Below are 10,390 nucleotides of genomic sequence, written 5' to 3'. Positions count from 1 at the left end.
CTTTAGTGTCCCAAAATGTTCTTTACATTTTATTTTATAGGAAATTTTGTAATTATTAATCCAACCTTTGCCCAATTTTCTTTAATTAAGCCTACCTATGCGATATTTCTAAATAATTCAACCTTTATGACTCAACTACTATTATTAAGCCTAACAAGTTACTAACTTGCTATAGGCGGTATTCACCCTTACGTAGCATATAACAATTATAATTTTTTTAATTTTCTTTTTCCCCTTATTTTCTTTAATTCCTATTTTAATTTTCGTTCCTCTTTACTCTACGACTTTCTGCTTCATCTCTGCACTCCTCTCCATTATTTCTCTTCTACCTCTTCTCGACCATTGTCGATCCCTCATACCTCTCCATTCGAAGTTCATAAAAAACAATCAGCAATTGCTATGCTGGGGTAAAGCAATTGCCTGTTGGATCTAGATCTTCTACAAATTCAAGGTTTTTTTTTCTTTCTAAATTTTCAATAAGACCACAATAACCAACATCCCACGACATAAAAAAAAACTATATTATTGCAACATCTCGGGTTTTTACGAACTGACCATCAAGGAAGCCCAAAATTCAAAATTTACCAAAAAAGGAACAAAAAAGCTAAGGTTCGTAATTCACCTTCAATTGTACGATTTTGGAGACGAAATTTGAATGCGCGTGGATGAAGTCACCTATTTCCACAAGAAAATCGCTGATGATGTCATGAACCAGTACAATTGTGGTTGAAGCAGCAATAATGGAGGAGAGAAGAATTGAAATGTAACACCCCCAATTTACTAACTATAAATAAATAAGAATATAAAAGACTTTATAATAAATTTGCGGAAGCTTACACCTAAATCGGAGGCATCACCGCCACACTTGACCACATTGTCAAGTGCTAAGGCTTACAAAACTTAAACTATTACAACTTGATTACTAGGTGGTCTATTTACAACTGAAAAGTATTAAACTGTCATAAAAGACTATACGATAACATGTGAGCTCCTTCATCTTGAATTGCGATCTTTCACGATCAATCTGCTCCAGTTAATATTGACTGCTCACCATAGAGGACAAATTCCAAAAGGGTCGTCGCAGGGCCACCATAAGAAAAAGACATGGCCGCAAACACACATAACAAATAAACACACACGTCAGCAAAAAGCTGAGTAATCACCTGTTACAAACAGAAACATACTAAAATAGAATAATAAAGTGTCATGTAAATAATGTAGTATGAAACTACATTTCAAGTATGATCCCAAAAATAAAACTAACTCCATACTATACGGAAACTATAAATCTTCTCTTCATATGAACCTCAAATATATTGATATGATCTTTTCCTCTACTAAACGTACTCAAACCAATAGGTGCCATATTTGCTCTTTGTTCTATACCTAGCCTTGGACATGGGTAATTCGAATAATAAACCAACAAGTATAAAAACTTGAAACTCTCAATATCTACTAAAAAGGCTCTCTGAGTCAAGGCCACTTTTGGACCAAATCCCACTTTGAGGATATTAAGAAAATAATAAAGATTGTATCTTGCTCCTCTACTAATGGTTATCATCTCCTTACCAACATGCCAAGGACCAAGGTTTATAACATTGAGCCTCAAACCAAGAATATGATAATTCAACTTTTCCTCATGATTACATAATGTGATCAAAATCAACCTTATTGTTAAAATATACGAAAGAGTATTTCTCAATAATAGCACCATGATCCCAAAATCATATACGAATTGAAGTAACTCATTCTATAATATCTCACTCCTCCACTGCAAACAAAACTAATTCCCAAAAAATAATATTTGATCAATTCCAACAATTTATTTTGACTAAACCCAATATAAATAATCTAAGTCTATCACTAACCATAATAACAATAACACACCTACATCGCCATACTTGCATTCAACTACTAAACTAAAAAAAAGCATATATACCAACAATTCGTATGGTACTCTTCTACAGCATCAAATCTATGAACATACAAAAATAAGTCATATACTTTGCACACCAAAAATCGAAATAAACAATATGATAACATATAATTAAGGAATAGATACGAACATCTCCAAAAAACTAGCTAAGTGCGCGTGATTACCTTCCGAGATGATAGTACCAATATCACAATTTCACAATACATCATCATGCGATAACTAGCGCGACTGATCAGGTACTAATAACGGTAGTGGATTCTAAATTTTGACAAAAAATAACTAAATATGGTCTTGACAAAAACACGAAGGAATTGAGATGATTAACAATAGAAAACCAAATTGATTTGATAAAGAGGAATAGTGGGTTTTACATGGATAACATAATGTGATATTGGAAACAAATATCAAACTTGATTTTTCAAAGTCTCCAAACAGAATACGGAGACAAGAAGGCGGAAGAAACAAACTAAAACAAAACGGCACATTAAATATTTAGGGTTAATGGGTATATATAGGTGCTCGTAATAAGAGTCCTACTAATTTTAAAATAGCGTTTTTAAATTTCTGAAAATATTAAAAGGGACTAGCTAAAAACGGATATAATTATATTTTGACTATAAAATATATTATACGAAATTATAAAATATTGGGATATTACATGAAACACGTACAGAGAAGAGAAGGGTTAAGGGTTTTTTGAAAATAAAATGAAATCCTTGTTTAGGTGGCAAGTGATGATGACGTGTCCAATATTTTAGGAGGGAAACCAACTTTAGGTTGTCAACGTTTTTAACGTTGACTTTGTAGAAGGTAACCGGTCATCCAGGCTTAATAATAGTAGTTCGGTCATAAAGGTTGGATTATTTAGAAATATCGCATAGGTAGGGCTTAATTGAAGAAAATCGGGCAAAAGTTGGATTAATAATTACAAATTTTCCTTGACTTTGTAGCAGGTAACCGGTCATCCACGCTTAATAATAGTAGTTAGGTCATAAAGGTTGGATTATTTAGAAATATCGCATAGGTGGGCTTAATTAAAGAAAACCGGGCAAAGGCTGGAGTAATAATTACAAATTTTCCTATTTTATATTATCACATAAATGCCTTAATATTCTATTAAAATTTGCATCCAATGATTATTTTAACCAATTAAATTCATAAGGTCATTTAATCTCTAACACTTTTCATTAAGACATTAAATCTTTCCCATTTTTTCAATATCAGAATTTTGATAAAAGTGAAAACATTATAAATAATCGTAAATTATCTTGTTTAATTTTTTTTTAAAAAACAGAGGAATCTCAATGGACATTATTTACTCCCTCCGTCTCTTGTTGTTTTTTACGTTTTCCTTTTTGGGCGTTTCAAAATGTTCTTTACATTTCCTTTTATATCATCACATAAATGCTTTAATATTCTATCAAAATTGGTGTCAAATGATTATTTAAACCAATTAAATTCATGGGTAATTTAATTTCTCATACCTTTTTATTAGGACATTAAATTTTTCTCATATTCCCAATATCAGAATTTTGATAAAAGTGAAACTATTATAAATAAACGTAATTTTCCTTGTTTAAATAAAAAAATAGAGGAATCTCAATTCACATTAATTAATCGTTAAAACACGTGAAAAATACAAAATGTAAAAATCAAAAAGAGACGGAAGGAGTAGTTGTTAAAACGCGTATAAAATACCAAACGTAAAGAACAAAAAGAGACGAAGGGAGTACCTTGAAACATCACCATTATTGAGCCTTCATTTAGTGCTCAACTACTTTCATAATTGCTTATTTTCCTACCATGTCCGAGTCTTTATTTTTGAAACTTAAACATCAAATAGTGAAACTCTTCAAAGTAAGTTTTCATGATTTGTTAATGAAATAATATTTTTTATGAAACAAAGGTGGCACGTTAATTATAGAATACTCAATTGGTCATTTTAAAAAAGTGTTTTATCCATTAATCGGTTATTTATACATATTCTGCAAATAACGTATCGAGTTCAGGTCGTTGATATACTTATGAAGAATATTTGATTATAATCTACGTAGGGTGGTAGGAATTTTTAAAGTATTAGTAGTCAATTATGATAGAGTGGTTGGTGTAATATATTAAGAAATCATATGGATTAGTTGATCATAGATTAGTTAATATGTTAAGAAATTGGTGTTAATAATTCATCATAATATGATATCATAAACCCTTCTAAAAACAAGAGCTTTTTCTTTGAAACAGTAAATTACTTCCTTGTCCCTATAATCTTTCTCTGAAAAAACTAAATTTCTCTTAGTAACGTATTTACTGATTTACCCATACACACTGCAATTCCTTTGCCGCTTTCGTTTGCCCGCCCACTCGCCAGCCTCTTCCCTTGCCACTTCTACCTGTACAACTAATTAATTTTGCCTATTTATTAATGGCATACTTTTTCCATGGCGTTGGATAGAACAGAGTGGAGGGAGAGAATATGACGTTGGATAGGACATAATGGAGGGAGAGAATATACATTAATGACTTAATTTGACTTATACAACTTTCATGTTTCTGTTTATTTAACTGCCTTAATATTTGTTTTCATGTTTGCTAGAGGAATACAATTAAATTGTTGTTGAATTTTGGTTGTCACATGCATTAGGATTTCCTTTTAATTTTGCAATATGACATTAAATAATAAGTTCTTAGAATTATTATAATTAAGTTCTTAACTAATTAATTAAATTATAAACTTATTAAGGGTATCGTGTATATTTCATAGGGGACACCAAAATACCATTTATTAAAATGACCTCAGAAATTCCCTTATGGCCCGTTTGGAAACCAAGATTTTATTTGAAATCCTGGATTTGGCCAATTACATTGTTTGGGAGAGTATGGAATTTGTAATTGGATTTGGGCCAAATCCCGAGCTTTTGAAAAATAAGGCTTAGGTTAGGAATTTGAAATCCAAAGTAAAATGATGTAATTTGAAATCCTGTTTTTCCTTTCCCATGCTCACAGCCGTCTTCATCCTCTTCCTCTCTTCACTTTCTCTTTCCTTAGCTCTTCCATTGATGAACAACCCAAAACTCAATCGACTCTCTCAACCTCCATCAATTTTCTCTCCTCCACCACCCCTTATCTCCACCACCACCCTCGTTCTCGCCTTCTTCGTATCCTCGTTGTCGTCGTCGTTTTCACCGCCTTGCAATCTCATGTCGACGCCAGAAATTAAGTTTAAAAAGTTGAATACTCTGAAGAGAAGTTGTTACCGGTGATTGTACAGCCGCCGGGAGATGAAAACGCCGCCGAGAATGTCAATGGCGGTGGAAGCGGATGAGGTCAATTTCAACCCCATTTTTAACTAAGACGTTGACGAAGATCCTTCCATTGGTGACGAAGCTTCATGGAATGATGGTGGATCTAGCTTCGTTGTTTAGAATCCTACGGTTTTGTCAATTTTAAAACAACTATTATTAGGGTTAGGGTTTGGTTTTCCCAAAATTAAGAACTTTGTTAACAAGCTGATTTGATTTTGTATAGGCTATTATTGATTAATTGTATAATTTCATGACCAAGATTTGCTTAATTGTTGTTCAATCAAGATATTTGTGTACGATTTTAAGAGTCTATTGAACATTCTACCACCATTATTTACCTTTGATTATTCATCTGATTTAATTTGTATGTGTAATGTTATACTGTTGTAATTTGTTTTCATAATCAGTTTGATCGATATATTTTCTTGGATTATTTTGATGTAATATTCTTTTTCAAAATAAGATAATTAGTTTACTTGCCAAAAGTTTGAAATTCTGGATTTCAAATTCCCATATTTCCCAAACACAAAATTTGGAATTAAATCCCAAGATTTCAATTTCGAAAATTGAAATACATTATTTGAAATGAATTTTATGTTTCCAAACGCAACCTTATATAATAGAGATATGTGTACTCCCTTGTCAACAATGGATTAGTCTTTGCAGGGTGGTTGGTATGTTTGTAAGAATGATTAGTGATTTTCTTTTTTCTTTTTTGTTGAAAGTGATTTGTCAATTATGATACGGTGGTGTAGGTATAATTAAGAAATAATATGGATTTGTTGATTATAGATTATTAGTTAATATATGGAAAAATTGATGGGAATAAGTCAACCTTTGCCCCATTTATTAATAATAAGTCTAACTTTTAATTATATCTGATTAAGTTAACCTTTTATACCCATTTATTTTTAACAAGTTAATTAACCGGTAACCGGTTAAATTAATTGTGAACCGGTAAACTTCCACTTTCAACTCCCAAAATGTGTCTGCGTGGCATTAACTTGTGACAAATACGCACGGCTCACCCACTTTACAATTTTCTCACTTATACAGTTACTCCGTATACGACAACAAATAGAAAATTAAATAAAATAAGAGCATTCAATATTTTTTGCCGATCATCGTTCTCTGCCATAGCTAATGAGCTTCACCCACCTTCGCATCTTCTTCTTCATTGATGTAATCATCGGGAAAAAGTGATAGAGATGCAGCAATGAAAGTTCAAGAGAAATTAATTCATAATCCAAGCAAAATTTGCAGGTGTAAATTGCTAACCCTAATTATTTTGAATTATGAATTATGGGTTAATTGTGTTACTTAAAAAAGCAATTTGCTTAATCATAGGAATAAAATTCATATTCTTGGGTAAATTTAGGTGTTGGTGGGGGAATTATTAACAAAATTTATACTCCATTGATTTGGGTTAATGGAATTGAATTGGGGCTCATTTGATTGGCATGGCCGTAGCTAGAGTACCCACTACCCAGCCATATGGCTACTACCCAAACCATTCTCACGTCCATGGTAGCTGTTGTGGGCATTGTGGCAATCGTTAAAATGGTATAAATTTTTTAAAAAAATTAATCGTTAAGCTTTTTTAAGTGCAATAATTTCACAAAATTACCAAAAACAGGGGATTTGTCTCTCCCCTTCTGGAATAATTTTGCTTAATTAGTTAAACTTACCTCGTTGTAATTGCACGTTATCGTGAAATCGGGTGTGCTTGATGATGTTATTCTGAAGTTTTGGCATGATGGGAGATTTTATACTCCATATTGGGAAAAAAAATCTGGAAATACAAGAAAAAAAGGGGATAGTTTAGTGGAGGGATGAAATTTAATGGAGGGATTATGAAGAAAGGGGAAGTAGAAGAGGGACGCTGAAGAAGTGAAGAGGAAGGGAAAATAGATAGAATTAAATAAACAAAAGAAATTTTTAAAAGAACCCAAAATTGTTGAAAATCACGCAACATATCATTTTTCCACTGCCATGTCATACATGGTACCTATTACAATCGGTAAATTTTAATACAACTTGTTAAAAATAAATGGGTATAAAAGGTTAACTTAATCATATATAATTAAAAGTTAGACTTATTATTAATAAATAGGGCAAAGGTTGACTTATTCCCATCAAATTTTCCTTAATATATTAAGAAATTGATGTTAATAATTCAGCTAATATGATATACTAATATACTTCATTCATTTTTTAATAGATACTAATATAATATGTTAGGAAATTGATGTTAATAATTAGTTGAGTATATTGTTGATATATATTATTAGGAGTCTTGTGTAAACTAGTACACGCTAGAAGTGTTCTACGTAAGACTAATTAGCTATTCCTTATTAGAATAGTTGTAGGAGTCAATTACTGGTATTATATATAGGTGCTTGAGTACATTGTTATATACTCGATCGGTCTATGATTACCTAATTTAGCTAACCACCTTTTTTTTTTGGGTGCAAGCTAACCACCGACAAAAGGTCTTGTGCGCACAAGGTGTACAATAAATTTATTGTACACCAAGATAACTTTAACCATTTTTTTGTAACTTTAATCTAGTTTTGATTAACTTTTATATTAGTAAAAAAAATTGATAGATAAATATTTTAAAGGGTTAAATGATTAATTTTATACATTATTAGTTATTTTGAAGAAATAAGTTTTACTAAAATGAAAAAAATTTATCACTGAAAAATAGATAACTTTTACATATATATGCTTAACTTTTAAGAATTTTGAGTTAACTTTTACTCCGGTGTACAATATTTATTATACACCCATTATAAATAAGAATTTGTGAACCCCCGAATAATAGACGATTAAAATATTACGAACTTTACTTGTTTATCATCTTAGACCTAAAACCCGAACAATTTCCCTTTCTTTAAAAAATATGTGTAATCCAAACTACTCTAATAAAACAAATATTAACTATTATTACTACGACTTGAAATATATATAGAGTGACCAACAAAAGCTTGCTTGTCGTCTCTTAAAAACCGTTGTCTAGCTATTATCTATATTAATATTTTAAAATAGGTAAATTTGCCAAAAATAATCTTTTATAACTCAAATTTTGCGAGAAAGGACCTTATATAATTTTTGTGTGAAAACACACCTTAAAGTAAATTTTTTTGCGATAAAGGACATAAGGAAAGTTTCCGGCATTGACTGAGCTTTTCCGGCCATTGACTTGCACCTGAGCAACACGTGTGACTTACGTTGGCTAAAGACATTGATTATCCCGAGTCTTGAATTTTCAAACTTGATTTTATTTCGATTATTTTTTCAACTTTAGGTTTTAAAGCTTAGAATTTTGGAGGAAAATTGGGTGTGATTAGCAAAATAAAGTCACACGTGCTTCTCACGTGTAAGTCAATGGCCGAAAAAGCTCAGTCAATGCTGGAAATTTACTTTTGGTTGTCTTTCGCAAAAAAAATTACATTAAGGTGTAATTCACAAAAAATTAATTATATAAGGTTATTTCTCGCAAAAAAAATTTACATTAAGGTGTGATTTCACAAAAAAAATTATATAATGTCCTTTCTCGCAAAATTTGGGTTATAAAGGTCCTTTTTAACAAATTTGCCTTTAAAATACAATGTTTTATTTTCCACGTGTCCACATTTTAATTTTCTAATTTTTTTTCCTTTTTAAAATTGATTTACCCTTGATATTTTAATTCTACTTATTATTAAAAAAAAGTCTATATATATTTTTCATTAATAATGTACTTCATAACATCTTATTTCATCAATGGTAGAATAAATTGATTAGTTCGTTGTCCCTACAACTTCTATATCACCGTACACCATAATTTAGATTTGATTAAAACATATAATCGGGCTAAAAACCAGTTTAGATTTTGATGTTTAGAAGATATATTGTCATTGAGTAGTCCTCTTAATTCTCTTATTTGGTCTCATATAACAAGGGATGATAATTTTTTACTCATCACCTTGCTAAGCTAGTGTTGTTTGGTGTAGAACAAAATTAATATGGGTAAATCATTGTCATGTAGGAATCTATTTCTCCCTATATAATACTCCGTATTAGATATTTTATCCTTTAATTTAATTAATGTATTTGTTCGGCTTCGTCTTTAAAACAAGGAAATAAAGATCTTGCATATCTATTTACTTAAATCTTCACGAAAAATTTGATATCCAACAACTATAATGATTAACCTTTCCCAAATGAATACCGACTTTTTGCCAATTTTTGCACCTAACTTGTGAAGTTGTGTCTAAATGAAAGAATATAACTTATAAGAGCAAAGCACATACGGAGTAAAATAAAGAAAGAACAGAAAAGCAAAATACAAATAACATAGATAAGATATATTGCAGACTGCAGTACAATATAATTTTACAATCATTTCTTAATTGTAGAAATGAAGAAAGCGATCCTTTCCCGATATTATGTGATATGCTACTTCCAAATTTGTTTGTCTTACATTTTGATCAACCAATCAATCATGTTTAAATGTTTAATACTTTCTCTGTTCTTATTTACATGACATAATTGATTTTTTTGACACTATTCACACAAGCTCGTTTGACTTCGTTTTGTGATTTATACCTAAGAAAAAATATAGTCATGTGGGGTCTTATTAGATTCGTCTCAATAAATATTTTTTATACATCAACTTTTTATAATTTTTTCTTATTCATAACGGAAGATATTAATGTTTGAAATCGTGCATAAGCAAACGTGCCTAAATAATTATATCATTTAAAAAAGAACAGAGGAAATATTCGTTTATGAGAGAAACGTTCTGCTTGTGAGGTCTACCGGACTACCACTATGTATTGATGGATACATTATTAATATAAGGCGTTATGATTTCCTCTTCGTTTGTATTAAAAAACTTTTGTATTTACTTTAATCATTCACAATAAATATATCATTTTAATGTTCTACTCTATTTAATTATATAAGTACTATGGAGTAGTTTTGACTATCAATATTTTTAATTATATTATATTATTAGTTTTGATGCCCGTGCAATGCACAAATTATTTTAAAATATTTTGTATTGTATTTTATATTTTAATAATTAATTGGTCGATGTATAATTAATGAGCAATATATTGGTTTTGTTAATCCATGAAATTCTTGAAAGATTACTCATAGTAAATCT

The 10,390-nt window shown here is 30.4% G+C and overlaps 1 long non-coding RNA gene across 1 annotated transcript; it reads right to left on the bottom strand.

Moving 5' to 3' along the window:
- Positions 1-793: 793 nt before the first annotated feature.
- LOC130472112 (uncharacterized) lies at positions 794-7,124 on the bottom strand. The gene is made up of 2 exons (XR_008932247.1): positions 6,924-7,124; positions 794-1,043 (listed from the first exon to the last, which is right to left on the bottom strand). It is a non-coding gene; the product is annotated as an uncharacterized lncRNA (long non-coding RNA).
- Between the last annotated feature and the right edge of the window lie 3,266 nt (positions 7,125-10,390).

The sequence above is a fragment of the Spinacia oleracea genome, chromosome 1 (genome assembly GCF_020520425.1).
Source record: "Spinacia oleracea cultivar Varoflay chromosome 1, BTI_SOV_V1, whole genome shotgun sequence".
NCBI lineage: Eukaryota > Viridiplantae > Streptophyta > Magnoliopsida > Caryophyllales > Amaranthaceae > Spinacia > Spinacia oleracea.
This window is presented reverse-complemented; position numbering and strand designations above follow the sequence as displayed.